Here is an 18791-nt window from a genome sequence, read left to right as displayed (position 1 = left end):
TAGGTGACATCTGATGGCTCATGTACTTCCTGTGCCATGAGTAAAAAATGTCCTTTGCTCTAATACAGAAGTCTATTCTGCCAAAATCCATGAAATAATAACAAGCTAACTTTTAGCTTTTATGTGAGGTGAAATCAAATTCCAGACCCTTCACAGACCTGAAATCATCACACACAGAAAAAGCAGGAAATATGTATGTGTGTCTGTGTAAATTTTCATATTTCCAGAAAATTTCTAGAAAGATACACTCACTAAACTTGGTAATCTCTGAACAACAGAATTTGCAGTCTTCTGTAAGCTTGAATTTTTACTATAAGCATATATTACTTTAAGAATAAAACAACCCCCTTAATTACAAAAACTAAAATATTCCTTTCATTTATCCTACAGATACAATTTAGTGCCCACATAAGTGCCAACACCATGCTAAGGCACTAAAGATAAATTCAGAAAAATCCTCTGAGATACTATAAAAGACAACCATCCCCAAGACATGCAGTCATCAGATTCTCCAAGGTCAACACACACAAAAAAATGTTAAAGGCAACTAGAGAGGAGGGGCAGGTCACCTACAAATGGAACACCATCAGGTTAATAATGGACCTTTCAGTAGAAACCTTATAAGCCAGAAGAGATTGTGGGACCTATATTCAGCATTCTTAAAGAAAAGAAAGTCCAACTAAGAATTTCCTATCCAGCCAAATGAAGCTTCATAAGAGAAAGAAAAATAAAATCCTTTTCAGACAAGCTCATGGAATTTGTCATCACCAGACCCACCTTACAAGAGGTCTTTAAGGGAGTGCTAAACATGAAAATGAAAGACCATTACTCGACACACACACACACACACACACACACACACAAACCCACTTAAATAAATAGCCCACTGACACTATAAAATACCTACCATGATCAAATTTACATAACAACAAGCTACTATAACAACATGATGACAGGATCAAATCTACACATATCAGTACTTACCTTAAACATAAAGAGGCTAAACATTCCCACTTAACAGGATAAACATCCCACTTAACAGGCACAAAGTGAAGATTTGGATAAAGAAGCAAGACTCAATCATATGCTGACTTCAGGAGACTCATCTCACATGCAATGATACCCATAGGCTCAAAGTAAAGGTATGGACAATAATCTACCAAGCAAATGGAAAGCCAAAAAAATATTGAGCTGCTATTCTAATTTCAGACAAAACAGACTTTAAAGCAACAAAGATCAAAAAAGACAAAAGAAGGACATTATATTTGCTACCAACACTGGGACACAGAAATTCTCTTCTTAGGAATCTACAAAGAGACTTAGATAACCACACAATAACAATGGGAGACTTCAACATGCAACGAACAGTATTAGACAGATCATTTAGGCAGAAAACTAACGAAGAAATTCAGGACCTGAACTCAACATTTGACCAAATGTACCTAACAGACATATACAGAACTCTTCACCCCTTAAAAACAGAAGATATATCCTTTTCATCTGCACATGGCAAATACTCTAAAATCAATCACATGTTCACCCATAAAGCAATTATAAACAAATTTTTTAAAAGCTGAAATCACACCAGCCACACTCTCAAAACACAGAGCAATAAAAATAGACATCAATTGGGCCAGGCACAGTGGCTCATGCCTGTAATCCCAGCATTTTGGCAAGCCAGCGTGGGAGGATCACCTGAGGTCAGGAGTTTGAGACCAGCCTGGCCAACATGGTGAAATCCCATCTCTACTAAAAATACAAAAATTAGTCAGGCATGGTGGCAGGACCCTGTAATCTCAGCTACTGGGAAGGCTGAGGCAGAAGATCACTTGAACCCAGGAAGCAGAGGTTGCAGCGAGCCAAGATTGTGCCATTGCACTCGAGGCTGGGTGACAAGAGCCAGACTCCGTCTCAAAAAAAGAAAAAAAAAAAAGAAGATCTGTCAAAAGCAGTTACATGGAAATTAACCTGCTCTTGAATGACTTTTGGGCAAACAATGAAATTGAGGTAGAAATCAAGAAATTCTTTGAAACTAAGAAAAACAAAGATGTAACATGCCAGAATCTCTGGGACACAGCTAAAGCAGTATTAAGAAGAAAGTTTATAGCACACATGAAAAAGTTTAAAAGATCTCAAATTAACAACATAACATCACTCCTAAAGGAATGAGTAAAACAAGGGCAAACTGACTTCAAAGCAAGCAGAAGGAAGGAAATAAACAGAAACAGAGCTAAACTAAACTAAATTTAGATGTGAAAAACCATAGAAAAGATCAATGAAGCCAAAAGTTGGTTCTTTGAAAAAATAAATAAGATTAATAAACCACTAATTAGAATAATAAAAAGGGATAGAAAATTAAACACAATCATAAGTGACAAAGGAGACATTGTCACTGAATGCACAGAAATACAAAAAACCCTCAGACACTATTGTAAACACCTCTATTAACACAAACTAGAAAACAGAAAAAATGGATAAATTCCCGGGTGAGTTCCAAAATTGAATAAGTAATAAAAAACCTACCAACCAAATAAAGCCCTGGATAAGAGGGACTAACAGTCGAATTCTACCAGACCTATAAAGAACTGGTGCCAATCTTACTGAATCTCTTCCCAAAAATTGAAGAGGAAGAAATCCTCCCTAACTTACTCTGTGAGGCCAGTATCATTATCATACCAAAACCTAAAAACAAACACAATGAAAGGAGAAAACATCAGGTCAATATCCATGATGACCATAGATGTAAAAATCTTCATAGAGGTAAAAGCAACATACTAACAAACTGAATCCAGCAGCACATCGAAAAGTTAATGCACTGTGATCAAGTAGGTTTTATCCCTAGGATGCAAGGTTGGTTCAATATACGTGAATCAATAAATGTGCTTCAACACATAAACAGAACAAAAAATAAAAACCACATGATCATCTTGATAGACACAAAAAAGGCTTTCAATAAAATTCAATATGCCTTCATGTTAAAAACCTTCAACAAACTAGGCATGAAATGAATGCACCTTAAAATAAGAGCCACCTATGACAAAACCACAGCCAACATCACGCTGAATAGGCAAAAGTTGGAAACGTTCTCCTTAAGTTCTAGAAGAAGACAAGGAAGCCCACTCTCACTACTCATATTCAGCATCATACTGGGAGTCCTAGTGAGAATAATCAAGTAAGAGAGAGAAATAAACTATCCAAATAGAAAGAGAGGAAATAAAACTATCTCTGTTTGTGGACAATAGGATTTTATACTAGAAAACCCTACAGTCTCTGCTAAAAGGCTACTAGGTCTGATGAACAACTTCAGCAAAGCTTCAGCATATAAAATCAATGTACAAAAATCAGTAGCACTTTTATACACCGATAATGTCAGAGCTGAGATCTAAATCAAAGAGGCAATCCCATTCACGACACACACACACACACACACACACACACACACACACACACACACACTTAGGAATACAGCAATACAGCTACCCAGGGCAATGAAATATCTCTACATTGAGAATTACAAAACACTGCTGAAAGAAATCAGAGATGATACAATGGTTAAACAGTCTATGCTCATGAATATGGAAGAATCAATACTGATAAAATGGCCATACTGCCCAAAGCCATTTACAGATTCAATACCAATCCCATCAAACCACCAAGGACATTCATCACAGAATTAGAAAAAAAAAACCTATTCTAAAGTTCATGTGGAACCAAATAAGAGCCCAGATAGCCAAAGCAATACTAAGCAAGAAAAACAAAGTCAGAGGAATCACACTACCTGACTTCAAACTATACCACAAGACTACAGTAACCAAAACAGCGTGGTACTTACTGGTACGAAAACAGACATAGACCAGTGGAACAGAAGAAAGAACCCAGGAATAAAGCCATACACTTATAGTCATCTGATCTTCAACAACGTCAAAAAAAAACTAGCAATGAGGAATGGACTTCCTATTCAATAAATGATGCTGAGATAACTGTCTAGGCATATGCAGAAAATTGAAATTCCTCTCACCATATGTAAAAGTCAACTCAAGATAGACTATAGACTTAAATGCAAAACCTAAAACTATAAAAACTCTAGAAGATAACCTAGGAAATACTACTCTGGACATAGGTCCTGGCAAAGATTTCATGATGAAGATGCCAAAAGCAATTGCAACAAAAACAAAAATTGCCAAGTGGGGCTTAATTAAAGAGCCTCTGCAAAGCAGACAACAAACAGACAACCTTCACAACCCTCAGAAATGAAGAATATATCTACAAACTACACATCCATCAGAAGTCTAATATTCAGAATCTATAAGGAACTTAAATAAACAAGCAAAAAACAAACCCCATTAAAAAGTGGACAAAGGACATGAACAGATACTTCTCAAAAGAAGGCATGCATGTGACCCACAAACATAAGAAAAAATGATAAACATCACTAATAATTAGAGAAATGCAAATCAAAACCACAATGAGATACCACCTTACACCAGTCAGAATGGCTATTAACAATTCAAAAATAACAGATGCTGGTGAAGTTGCAGAGAAAAGGGAACGTTTATACACTGCTAATGAGAATGTAAATTAGTTCTGCCAATGGGGAAAACATTTTGAAGATTTCTCAAGGAGTTTAAAACAGAACTACCATTTGACATAGCAATTTCATTAGTAGGTATATACCCAAAGGAATATAAATCATTTTACTATTAAGATATATATATATGTGTGTATGTCCATTGCAGCACTACTCACAATAGCAATGACATGGAATCAACCTAGATGCCCATCACTGGTAGACTAAATAAAGAAAATGTGCTACATATACACCATGGAATATTATACAGCCACAAAAAAATGAAACCGTGTCTTTTATAGCAACATGGATGGAGCTGGAGACCATTGTCCTAAGAGAATTAACACTGGAACAGAAAAACCAAATACAGCATGTTGTTACTTATAAGTGTAAGCTAAATATTGAGTACACATAGACATAAAGGAGAAAAAATAGACACAAGGGCCTACTTGAAGGTGGAGGGTATGAGGAGGTTAAGAACTGAAAAACTACCTTTTGGGTACTATTCTCATTACCTGGGTGATGAAATAATCTGCACACCAAACCTCCACAACATGTAATTTACCCATGTAACAAACCTCCACCTGCCCCCGTAAACCTAAAATAAATGTTGGAAAGAAAAATAAAATAAAATGCAGATTTCAATAGAGTAGGTCTGGGATAAGCCCAGAGATAGCACATGTCTAACAACCTGGGGTGATACCAGTGCTGTGGCCCACTCGACCACACCATATCTGATAGGCAGGTTCTGTGATGTATTTTCAACTTTTCTCTTGAATTAAATAAAAAGAAATATGAGAATGAAATAAAACAGACAACAAGACAGTATTCCTGCCTTCTGTCTTAGGATCCAGGAGGGGAGATAGACAAGAGCAGTGGATTAGGGATAAGAAAATGATGTATGAAACATATGGAGTAATTCCAATATGTAAAACTCTTAACAGATAGTTTTTATACATAACTACTAATGTTGAGAGAATGAAGTGACAAACAATACTTGGCCATAGAGTGAGTGAAATAAGGGTGGAGCTAAATTTACAGAGAATGTTTAGAAAGCAGTAACATTTTTATAAGGCAGATGCCTTGCATATCAAGGCAATTTGTTGCACAGAGCTCCCTTCAGCCATGCTTGAATTTAGGGATATTCACTCTATGAAGATGCTATGGCTGTCAAAACCTAAAATATATGATAGTGGGGCTTTAAAAGGAATAGATAATTATTAAAATATAATGAAATTAAGAAGTCCTCATAAAGAAAGCTTTTAAAAAGGAATATATGAGCCTCAAAAACATAATGAAATTAAGTGATTTTTAAAATCCTATTCATCAACCTAAAAATTTCTCGTGGTTCATTTGATATAGCATTTAATGACTGCTCAGTATTCATCTTATAACATGGCAAACTAATGGTTCAAGCTTGTTCATTAATAGTCACCAAGAGGGGAAGGGAAAAATTCAGAATGTTCAAGTAGATATAAAACTAGAGATTTAAAACAACACTAGAGCATTTAGACGGTTCCCAGTAGACATCTGTCAGCTAGCTGGCTATCTTCTGCCATAAATCTCCTGATTAAAAAGAAAATAAACGTTTCCACTGAGACATCAAACCATTAGAAAATCTAAACCTCAGCTTCCTAGTTGGCCTTAAGGCTTCTGAATTCTTCATGACAAAATATGTAAGGAATGTATTACAAGTGTTCTTTCTTTGAAATGTGTAGAATAATGTGGTTATTTCTTATGTAGTCTTCTATTTCAAAACAGGGACATTTATTTATAGAAAATAATGAGGAATAATATTATGTTATCTTGTAAAATTATGTCAGAGTCACTCCGACTAGTCTGGTTGACAATTAATGGGGGATAGAAAGTGAAGTAAAGTCAAACAAAAGCACAGAACCCTAGACACAAAAGAACCCCTAGTAGCACAAAGGAGAGATGAAGAAGGGGCTTTACAGGGTACTCTAGAGGCATACTAAAATTGCAAAAATGTAAACGAAGTTATATTTGTCTGCTCCTATATTTTAATGATTGATTTTTTATTACACCTTATCCATGGAACAAATGCACTCTTTTCTTAAACTAGATAATAAAGTATTAATAGGTGAAATAGTCATTTTCTCCTTCTGGGGAAAAAAACAAAACAACTCATTAAAGCTTATATGAACGTACTTCATAATTTGATTAGCAGCTTTGGTTTTTTTCCTGCAAACTTCCTGGTAAAGTTATTAATCATAAGTTAAGTGCCTTAAAAGACAGGCAATTAGAGGAAAGAAGTAAATAATTACATAAAGAACTAAATATTCCAAATATTGAATACTCACCAATTAATTAACAGTAAAGTAAAAGTATCAAGTCCCCATGGACTTAAAATTCATATTCTTATTAGCAAAGCAAACTTGTCATATAACATTGCTAAAGATGATAATTTGTTAATCAATATAAAGCAACTAATATAATGGAGTGTATAATCCATTAATAGAAAACACAGAGAAGCTATAAAATAAGAAAATCTGCCACAAATATAGGAGAAAGGGAAAAATGTAATGTAAGATGTAACAGGTAAGCAGAGATTACCACTATGTGTACAAGCACATGAAAATCCAACCTGTAAACAAAGCAACATTTCCCCTATCGTCTCGCAAAACTTCTAATTAATTTAATTAATAATTGTGCATATTAAGGACTATAAATTAAAATTAAACACTATTTGTAACAAAATTATATTTTAGCAAAGACGGGATAAATGGGTCCTTTCTTTCTTTGCAGATGGAAATATAAATTGGTAAAAACATTTTTGGAAAGAAATAGCATTTATTAAAAATAAGATTTTTGACCTATTTTCTTAAAAATATCATATACTTCGAACTAGTAATTTCTCCACTGGACATTCTTTTAAATACCCCATATTGAGAAAAGGCTTACCTTAAGGTAAGAGATATTATGACACTATTTTTTAAAATTACAATGTCTACTTACATATGCACTATGATTGTAACTGGTTTTTAACTTATTCATATACAAGCACTGGAAAAAACATGCGCAAATGTGGGAATTTTCATTGTGTTTCTCTAATTAGCTTTGTGATTTTTATATAGTAACTAGAAATAGTATCTATTATCTGAATAATGGGGAAGATATGTGTTTTAATTTAAAGTAATAAGAAAATCACCAATAAATAGTGATACAGACTAAATTTCTGACTCATCTGCTATTTGTGTCGATGTGTATGTGAGCACATGGCACGCACACAGTCATGAAAACAATGCAAACATAGACCAATAGACCCAAAGAACTGTCAAGGGTTATTCATAAAATGAAATAAATGAGAAAAAAAAGGAAGACAGAATTCCCCATTAAAACGAAGCCTGATTTAAGTAATCTGCTTCCAAAATTCTAACTTTTACTAGTCTCTAGTATTACAGACTCCAGAAAGATAAAAGTTTGCCTCAAATGTGAAATTATTTTAAAACTTCACATTCTTTTGAAGAAAATGGCTAACTTTTCAAACCTGGACTCATAACCAAAATTCAGGAACTATCTCTTTCTAGTTGTATATGTGGATTTTGTTTCAAACAAATACAACCTTAAATCCATCAGGACCATATTTAAAAGTGATTATTGAAAGTGGAAAAGAGTACTCACTTCTAACTATTCTCACCATTGCAGCCTGTATTTCCCTCAAATCCAGTTAAATCTTTAGAAAAGAAAAAACACCAATAAATTGTATATTCATCTCATGTAAATAAACTTTAATGTATTGAAATCATACATACTTGAACCCCAGAACATTATTTTTTTAATATGATTTAGATTAAAATCACCTGCAACTTGAGGTATCTGAAACCCTTAGTGATTTTTGCTTTAGAAAAGCAATGTCTCCTATCAATGGTGTACAACAATTTGAAAAAAATCATGATTGACAGGCAAGAGAAAGAAATAAAGGTATTAGAATAGGAAAAGAGGAAGTCAAACTATCTTCATTCGCAGGTAACATGATCCTATATCTAGAAAACTCCATCATCTCAGCCCAAAAGCTTCTTAATCTGATAAGCAACTTTAGCAAAGTTTCAGGATACAAAATCAATGTGCAAAAATTGCTAGCATTCCTATACACCAACGACAGGCATACAACCTAATCACGAATGAACTTCCATTCACAACTGCCACAAAAAGAATAAAATACTTAGAAATACAACCAACAAGGGAAATGAAGGACCTCTTCAAGGAGAACTATAAAGCACTGCTAAAATAAATCAGAGATGACACAAACAAATGGAAAAGCATTCCATGCTCACAGATAGAAAGAATCAATATCGTGAAAATGGTCATCCTGCCTAGAGCAATTTATAGATTCAATGCTATTTTCATTAAACTACCATTGACATTCCTCACAGAATTAGAAAAAAGAATTTTAAAATTCATATGGAACCAAAAAAGAGCCCGAATAGCCAAGACAATCCTAAGCAAAAAAAAAAAAAAGCTAGAGGCTTCACACTACCCGATGCCAAACTATACTACACAGCTAAAGTAACCAAAACAGCATGGTACTGATACAAGAACAGACACCAGAAATAAGACTGCACACATACAACTATCCGATCTTTGACAAACCTGACAAAAACGAACAATGGGGAAAGCATTCCCTATTTAATAAATAGTGCTGGGAGAACTGGCTAGTCATATGCAGAAAACTGAAACTGGATCTTACACCATATATAAAAATCAACTCAAGATGGATTGAAGATTTGAATACAAACCCAAAACTATAAAACCCCTAGGAGAAAACCCAGGCAATACCATTCAGGAAATAGGCACAGGCCAAGATTCCATGACAAAGATGCCAAAGCAATTGCAACAAAAGCAAAAATTGACAAATGGGATCTAATTAAACTAAAGAGCTTCTGCACAAAAAAATAAATTATCAACAAAATAAACAGACAACCTACAGAATGGGAGAAAATTTTTGTAATCTAGCCATCTGACAAAAGCCTAATATCTAACCTCTATAAGGAACTTAAGCAAATTTACAAGCCAAAAACAACATCATCAAAAAGTGCACAAAGGACATGAACAGACATTTTCTTTTTTTTTTTTCTATTATACTTTAAGTTCTAGGGTACATGTGCACAACGTGCAGGTTTGTTACATATGTATACTTGTGCCATGTTGCTGTGCTGCACCCATCAACTCGTCAGCACCCATCAACTCATCATTTACATCAGGTATAACTCTCAATGTCATCCCTCCCTCTCCCCCCTCCCCATAATAGGCCCCAGGGTGTGATGTTCCCCTTCCAGAATCTAAGTGATCTCATTGTTCAATTCCCACCTATGAGTGAGAACATGCGGTGTTTGCTTTTCTGTTCTTGTGATAGTTTGCTGAGAATGATGGTTTCCAGCTGCATCCATGTCCCTACAAAGGACACAAACTCATCCTTTTTTATGGCTGCATAGTATTCCATGGTGTATATATGCCATATTTTCTTAATCCAGTCTGTCACTGATAGACATTTGGGGTGATTTCAAGTCTTTACTATTGCGAATAGTGCCACAATAAATATACATGTGCCTGTGTCTTAATAGCAGCATGATTTATAATCCTTTGGGTATATACCCAGTAATGAGATGACTGGGTCATATGGTATTTCTAGTTCTAGATCCTTAAGGAATCGCCATACTGTTTTCCACAATGGTTGAACCAGTTTACAATCCCACTAACAGTGTAAAAGTGTTCCTATTTCTCCACATCCTCTCCAGCACCTGTTGTTTCCTGACTTTTTAATGACTGTCATTCTAACTGGTGTAAGATGGTATCACATTGTGGTTTTGATTTGCATTTCTCTGATGGCCAGTGATGACGAGCATTTTTTCATGTATCTGTTGGCTGTGTGCATGTCTTCTTTTGAGAACTGTCCGTTCATATCCTTTGCCCACTTTTGGATGGGGTTGTTTTTTGTAAATTTGTTTGAGTTCTTTATAGGTTCTGGATATTAGCCCTTTGTCAGATGAGTAGATTGCAAAAATGTTCTCCCATTCTGTAGGTTGCCTGTTCACTCTGATGGTAGTTTCTTTTGCTGTCCAGAAGCTCTTTAGTTTAATTAGATCCCATTTGTCAATTTTGGCTTTTGTTGCCTTTGCTTTTGGTGTTTTAGACATGAAGTCCTTGCCCATGCCTATGTCGTGAATGGTATTACCTAGGTTTTCGTCTAGGGTTTTTATGGTATTAGGTCTAACATTTAAGTCTCTAATCCATCTAGCATTAATTTTTGTACAAGGAGTAAGGAAAGGATCTAGTTTCAGCTTTCTACTTATGGCTAGCCAGTTTTCCCAGCACCATTTATTAAATAGGGAATCCTTTCCCCATTTCTTGTTTTTCTCAGGTTTGTCAAAGATCAGATGGCTGTAGATGTGTGGTATTATTTCTGAGGGATCTGTTCTGTTTCATTGGTCTATATCTCTGTTTTGGTACCAGTACCATGCTGTTTTGGTTACTGTAGCCTTGTAGTATAGTTTGAAGTCAGGTAGCATGATGCCTCCAGCTTTGTTTTTTGACTTAGGATTGTCTTGGCAATGCGGGCTCTTTTTTGGTTCCATATGAATTTTAAAGCAGTTTTTTCCAATTCTGTGAAGAAAGTAATTGGTAGCTTGATGGGGATGGCATTGAATCTATAAATTACCTTGGGCAGTATGGCCATTTTCACGATATTGATTCTTCCTATCCATGAGCATGGTATGTTCTTCCATTTGTTTGTGTCCTCTTTGATTTCACTGAGCAGTGGTTTGTAGTTCTCCTTGAAGAGGTCCTTTACATCCCTTGTAAGTTGGATTCCTAGGTATTTTATTCTCTTTGAAGCAATTGTGAATGGAAGTTCATTCCTGATTTGGCTCTCTGTTTGTCTGTTACTGGTGTATAAGAATGCTTGTGATTTTGCATATTAATTTTGTCTCCTGAGACTTTGCTGATGTTGCTTACCAGCTTAAGGAGATTTTGGGCTGAGAGGATAGGGTTATCTAAATATACAATCATGTCATCTGCAAACAGGGACACTTTGACTTCTTCTTTTCCTAAGTGAATACCCTTTATTTCTTTCTCTTGCCTAATTGCCCTAGCCAGAACTTCCAACATTATGTTGAATAGAAGTGGTGAGAGAGGGCATCACTGTCTTGGGCCAGTTTTCAAAGGGAATGCTTCCAGTTTTTGCCCATTCAGTATGATATTTGCTGTGGGTTTGTCATAAATAGCTCTTATTATTTTGAGATACGTTCCATCAATACCTAGTTTACTGAGAGTTCTTAGCATGGAGGGCTACTTAATTTTGTCAAAGGCCTTTGCTGCATCTATTGAGATAATCATGTGGTTTTTGTTTTGGTTCTGTTTATATGCTGGATTACATTTATTGATTTGTGTATGTTGAACCAGCCTTGCATCCCAGGGATGAAGCCTACTTGATCATGGTGGATAAGCTTTTTGATGTGCTGCTAGATTCGGTTTGCCAGTATTTTACTGAGGATTTTTGCATCGACGTTCATCAGGGATATTGGTCTAAAATTCTCTTTTTTTGTTGTGTCTCTGCCAGGCTTTGGTATCAGGATGATGTTGGCCTCATAAAATGAGTTAGGGAGGGTTCCCTCTTTTTCTATTGATTGGGATAGTTTCAGAAGGAATGGTACCAGCTCCTCCTTGTACCTCCAGTAGAATTCGGCTGTGAATCCATCCGGTCCTGGACTTCTTTTGGTTGGTAGGCTATTAATTTTTGCCTCAATTTCAGAGCCTGATAATGGTCTATTCAGGGATTCAACTTCTTCCTGGTTTAGTCTTGGGAGAGTGTAAGTGTCCAGGAAATTATCCACTTCTCCTAGTTTTTCTAGTTTATTTGCATAGAGGTGTTTATAGCATTCTCTGATGGTAATTTGTATTTCTGTGGGGTTGGTGGTGATATCCCCTTTATCATTTTTTATTGCGTCTGTTTGATTCTTCTCTCTTTTCTTCTTTATTAGTCTTGCTAGCAGTCTATCAATTTTGTTGATCTTTTCAAAGAACCAGCTCCTGGATTCATTGATTTTTGGAGGGCTTTTTGTGTCTCTATCTCCTTCAGTTCTGCTCTGATCTTAGTTATTTCTTGCCTTCTGCTGGCTTTTGAATGTGTTTGCCCTTGCTTCTCCAGTTCTTTTAACTGTGATGTTAGGGTGTCAGTTTTAGATCTTTCCTGCTTTCTCTTGTGGGCATTTAGTGCTATAAATTTCCCTCTACACACTGCTTTAAATGTGTCCCAGAGATTCTGGTATGTTGTATCTTTGTTCTCATTGGTTTCAAAGAACATCTTTATTTCTGCCTTCATTTCGTTATGTACCCAGTAGTCATTCAGGAGCAGGTTGTTCAGTTTCCATGTAGTTGAGCAGTTTTCATTGAGTTTCTTAGTCCTGAGTTCTAGTTTGATTGCACTGTGGTCTGAGAGACAGTTTGTTATAATTTCTGTTCTTTTACATTTGCTGAGGAGTGCTTTACTTCCAATTATGTGGTCAATTTTGGAATAAGTGTGATGTGGTGCTGAGAAGAATGTATCTGTTGATTGGAGGTGGAGAGTTCTGTAGATGTCTATCAGGTCCGCTTGGTGCAGAGTTGAGTTTAATTCCCGGATATCCTTGTTAACTTTCTGTCTCGTTGATCTGTCTAATGTTGACAGTAGGGTGTTGAAGTCTCCCATTGTTATTGTATGGGAGTCTAAGTCTCTTTATAAGTCTCTAAGGACTTGCTTTATGAATCTAGGTGCTCCTGTATTGGGCGCATATATGTTTAGGATAGTTAACTCTTCCTGTTGAATTGATCCCTTTACCATTATGTAATGGCCTTCTTTGTCTCTTTTGATCTTTGCTGGTTTAAAGTCTGTTTTATCAGAGACTAGGATTGCAACCCCTGCTTTTTTTTGTTCTCCATTTGCTTGGTAGATCTTCCTCCATCCCTTTATTTTGAGCCTATGTGTGTCTCTGCATGTGAGATGGGTCTCCTGGATACAGCAAACTGATGGGTCTTGACTCTTTATCCAATTTGCCAGTCTGTGTCTTTCAATTGGACCATTTAGTCCATTTACATTTAAGGTTAATATTGATATGTGTGAACTTGATCCTGTCATTGTGATATTAACTGGTTATTTTGCTCGTTAGTTGATGCAGTTTCTTCCTAGCATCGATGGTCTTTACATTTTGGCATGTTTTTGCAATGGCTGGTACCGGTTGTTCCTTTCCATGCTTAGTGCTTCCTTCGGGGACTCTTGTAGGGCAGGCCTGGTGGTGACAAAATCTCTAAGCATTTGTTTGTCTGTAAAGGATTTTATTTCTCCTTCACTTATGAAACTTAGTTTGGCTGGATATGAAATTCTGGGTTTAAAATTCTTTTCTTTAAGAATGTTGAATATTGGCCCCCACTCTCTTTTGCCTTGTAGAGTTTCTGCCGAGAGATCTGCTGTTAGTCTGATGGGCTTCCCTTTGTGGGTAACCCGACCTTTCTCTCTGACTGCCCTTAACAGTTTTTCCTTCATTTCAACTTTGGTGAATCTGACAATTATGTGTCTTGGAGTTGCTCTTCTCGAAGAGCATCTTTGTGGCGTTCTTTGTATTTCCTGAATTTGAATGTTGGCCTGCCTTACTAGGTTGGGGAAGTTCTCTTGGATGATATTCTGAAGAGTGTTTTCCAACTTGGTTCCATTTTCCCCCTCACTTTCAGGCACACCAATCAGACATAGATTTGGTCTTTTCACATAATCCCATATTTCTTGGAGGCTTTGTTCATTTCTTTTTCCTTTTTTTTTTTCTCTAGACTTCTCTTCTCGTTTCATTTCATTCATTTGATCTTCAATCATTGATACTCTTTCTTCCAGTTGATCAAGTCAGTTACTGAAGCTTGTGCATTTGTCACGTATCTCTCGTGTCATGGTTTTTATCTCTGTCCGTTCATTTATGGCCTTCTCTGCATTGATTATTCTAGTTATCCATTCTTCCATTCTTTTTTCAAGATTTTTAGTTTCTTTACACTGGGTATGTAGTTTCTCCTTTAGGTCTGAGAAGTTTGATCGACTGAAGCCTTCTTAACTCATCGAAGTCATTCTCTGTCCAGCTTTGATCCGTTGCTGGCGATGAGCTGCATTCCTTTCGGGTGGGAGATGTGCTCTGATTTTTTGAATTTCCAGCTTTTCTGTCCTGGTTTTTCCCCATCTTTGTGGTTTTATCTGCCTTTGGTCTTTGATGCTGGTGACTTACTGATGGGGTTTTGGTGTGGGTGTCCTTTCTGTTTGTTAGTTTTCCTTCTAACAGTCAGGACCCTCAGCTGTAGGTCTGTTGGAGATTGCTTGAGGTCCACTCCAGACCCTGTTTGCCTGGGTATCAGCAGAAGAGGCAACAGAAGATAGAATATTGCTGAAAAAATATGGAACGCCTCACAAATTTGCATGTCATCTTTGTGCAGGGGCCATGCTAATCTTCTCTGTATCGTTCCAATTTTAGTATATGTGCTGCCGAAGTGAGCATGACATTTTCAAAAGAAAACATACACGTGGCCAACAAACATGAAAAAAAGCTCAACATCATTGATCATTAAAGAAATGCAAATCAAAAACACAATGAGATACCATCTCCCACCAATAAGAATGGCCATTATTAAAAAGTAAAATAACAACAGATGCTGACGAGGTGTGGAGAAAAAGGATCACTTATACACTTGGCGAGAATGTAAATTAGTTCAACCATTGTGGAAGACAGTGTGGCAATTCCTCTAAGACCTAGAGGGCAGAAATGCCATTTGGTCCAGCAATCTCATTATAGGGTATATACCCAAAGGAATATAAACTGTTCTATTATAAATATACATACAGACATATGTTCATTGCAGAACAACATGGAATCAATCTAAATGTCCATCAACAATAGACTGGATAAAGAAAATGTGGTATATATACACCATAGAATATTATGCAGCCATAAAAAAGAATGAGATCATGTCCTGTGCAGGAATATGGATGGAGCTGGAGGCCATTATCTTTAGCAAACTAATGCAGAACAGAAAACCAAATACCATGTGTTCTCATTTATAAGTGGGAGCTGAAGGATGAGAACACATAGACATATGGTGGCAAACAAAACACACCAGGGCCTATCTGAGGCTAGGGTTTGGGAAGAGGGAGTGCATCAGGAAGAACAGCTAATGGATGCTGGGCTTATTACATAGGTGATGGGGTGATCTGTGCAGCAAACCACCATGGAACACATTTACCTATGTAACAAACCTGTACATCCTGCACATGTGCCCCTGAATTTAAAAATGAAAGTTGGAAATTTTAAAAAATCATGATTGAGATTTAACAAAAAATCAGATTCCAAAATCAAATCAACATGAAGAAAATACTTTCCCTGTTAAAAGTGAGCAAGGTAGAGTATGATTTTATTCAAAAGCCAAAAAAGTACTTAACAAATATAGTAGTAGTATATAACTGATGTAATCGGTTCTATTATAATTTGCTATTAATCTAGCAGAACAGCAATCAACATTTTATTTTCCTTTTCGCTTCACATTTCTGGCAAAGATATGTACAAAAGCAGCAGTCTGAATTAATGAAGGCTATTAACTCATACTTAATTTTTTTTTTCTGTTTTTAAATGTCTAATCTAAAAATGGTATTTCAGGCCAGGCCCGGTGGCTCACGCCTGTAATTCCAGCACTTTGGGAGGCCGATGTGGGAGGATCACCTGAGGGCAGGAGTTTGAGACCAGCCTGTTGAGACCAGCCTGGTGAACACAGTGAAACCCCGTCTCTATTAAAAATACAAAAATTAGCCGAGCATAGTGGCAGGCGCCTGTAATCCCAGCTACTCAGGAGGCTGAGGCAGGAGAATTACGGAGGTTGCAGTGAGCCCAGATCATGCCACTGCACTCCAGCCTGGGCGACAGAGGGAGACTCTGTCTCAAAAACTAAAAAAATTAAAATAAAAATGCTACTTCAAATGACCTTATTACTTTGATATAATTATTAAATAATATATCTCTGAGTCTCTAAAATATTCATTGCCATATATCACTTCATGGCAGTCATTGCTAATTAAAGTGATTTCTGAAAACAGTTTTTCTTTACACATTATCCACCAGAAGTTAGCTGTGCAGAACATGGTAGTGGACTGGGAGAGGGTGGAAAGTAAGGGTTGGGGGAGGAATGATTATCACCTACCTAAGTTTACCTCAACTATAAAGTTTCCTTTCTTAAAATGAGTCTTTATAATTGGTATGATAGCAGGGGGAAGTAATTAGTTATTAACAGACAGCTTTTCTAATTATAGTTTATTTTTGAGACAAGGGTAAAATTCTAAAAGGAAACAGTCCATACATTTTCTGTAAAGATTATATATTTTTATAACTTAAATGGGAAAGGTATAAAGCTTCAAGATCAAAAGATATATTTATTCCAAGGAAAAGCTTCCACTATTTATGTGGCTGAATGATTATGATATTTTCTTTTGATTTTGAAAAGCATAGTAAATACATTCTAACAACTGACTGACATCAGAACAAATCAGTAGGTGTACTCCAGTTCAAAGTCTCTTATCTGTTAATTTCTGTGGAATGAAACAGTGTTCAAACTGAAAAGAAAATATTCGTATGATTCCCCTTCCTGCAAAAAACCATAATCAGTACAAAAATTCTCTGATTTCCCACATCCATTCAGCTCCACTCCAGCAGAATAGCAATCAACTTTTATTTTCCTTTTTGCTTCACATTTCTGGCAAAGATATGTACAAAGACAGCAATCTAAATTAATAAAGCCCATTAACCCGATACATGGATTTTTTTCTATATGTATTTTTAAAATTATAGATGTATTTTAACATATTTAAATTATGTTTATCCTTATGATATTTCTAATATCCCTTTTTATTCATCTTATTTCCTGTCCATAGTCTTTTTTCAATTATAAATATCATCTGATCTGGATTTTTTATTTCAGTTTTTAATTGGCTCTGCAGGATATATTTGTTAGTTGTTTGTCCATTGTTTCTGCCATCTTTTTCAAATTTACTGTATTTTCTTCCTCTACTATAGAGAAAACATTGTATCTCTTGGCCATCTCAATATTTCCTCATAATTTTCACTTGCATTCTATCTCCCTTACTCTTACATGAACTCTTAAGGCATTCTTTTTTTATTATTATTATAACTTCTATGTTAGGTTCAGGGGTACATGTGCAGGTTTGTTATACAGGTAAACTGCTTGTCACAGGGGACTGGTGTACAGATTATTTCATAACCCAAGAATAAACACAGTACCCAATAGGTATTTTTCTGATCCTCTCCCTCCTCCAAGACTCCACTCTCAAGTAGGTCTTGGTGCCTGTTGTTCCCCTCTTTGTGTCCACGTGTTCTTGTTTAGCTCCCACTTACAAGTGAGAACATGCAGTATTTGGTTTCCTGTTCCTGTGTTATTTTACTTACTATAGAAGCCTCCAGCTCCATCCATGTTATTGATAAGGATATGATCTTCTTCTTTATGACTGTACAGTATTTCATAGTGTATATGTTTCATATTTTATTTATTCAGTCTACCATTGATGGGAATTTAGGTTGATTTCATGTCTGCTATTGTGAATGGTGCTGCAATGAATATATACGCCCATGTGTCTTTATGGTACAGTGATTTATATTCTTTTGGATATATACTCAAAAATGGGATTGCTGGGGTGAATGCTAATTCTGTTTCAAGTTATTTGAGAAATCATTACTGTTTTCCACAATGGTTGAACTAATTTACATGCTCATCAGCAATGTATGTGTGTTCCCTTTTCTCCACAACCTTCCAGCATCTGTTATTTTTTGACTTTTTAATAATAGTCATTCTGACTGTTGTAAGATGGGATCTCATTGTGGTTTTGATCTGCATTTCTCTAATGATCAGTGATGTTGAGCATGTTTTCATATTCTTGTTGGTCACATATATATCTTCTTTTGAAAATTGTCAGTTCATGTCCTTTGCCCACTTTTTAATGGGTTGTTTTTTACTTATAAATTTAAGTTCCTTAAAGATTCTGGATATTCTACCTTTGTTCGATGCATGGTTGGCAAATATTTTCTCATATTCTATAGATGGTCTGTTTGTTCTGTTAATAGTTTCCTTTGCGGCCGGGCGCGGTGGCTCAAGCCTGTAATCCCAGCACTTTGGGAGGCCGAGACGGGCGGATCACGAGGTCAGG

The 18791-nt window shown here is 36.1% G+C and overlaps 1 protein-coding gene and 1 non-coding gene across 7 annotated transcripts in view; both read right to left on the bottom strand.

Moving 5' to 3' along the window:
• The window catches only part of GALNT13 (polypeptide N-acetylgalactosaminyltransferase 13), a 600525-nt gene that overhangs the window by 535592 nt on the left and 46142 nt on the right, over window positions 1-18791 (bottom strand). The window lies entirely within an intron of this gene.
• Window positions 14981-15087, bottom strand: LOC123568224 (U6 spliceosomal RNA). The gene has a single exon (XR_006691427.2). It is a non-coding gene; the product is annotated as a U6 spliceosomal RNA (small nuclear RNA).

The sequence above is a fragment of the Macaca fascicularis genome, chromosome 12 (genome assembly GCF_037993035.2).
Source record: "Macaca fascicularis isolate 582-1 chromosome 12, T2T-MFA8v1.1".
In the NCBI taxonomy this organism is placed as follows: domain Eukaryota; kingdom Metazoa; phylum Chordata; class Mammalia; order Primates; family Cercopithecidae; genus Macaca; species Macaca fascicularis.
The sequence above is the reverse complement of the archived record's forward strand: the minus strand, read 5'-3'. Positions and strand labels throughout refer to the sequence as shown.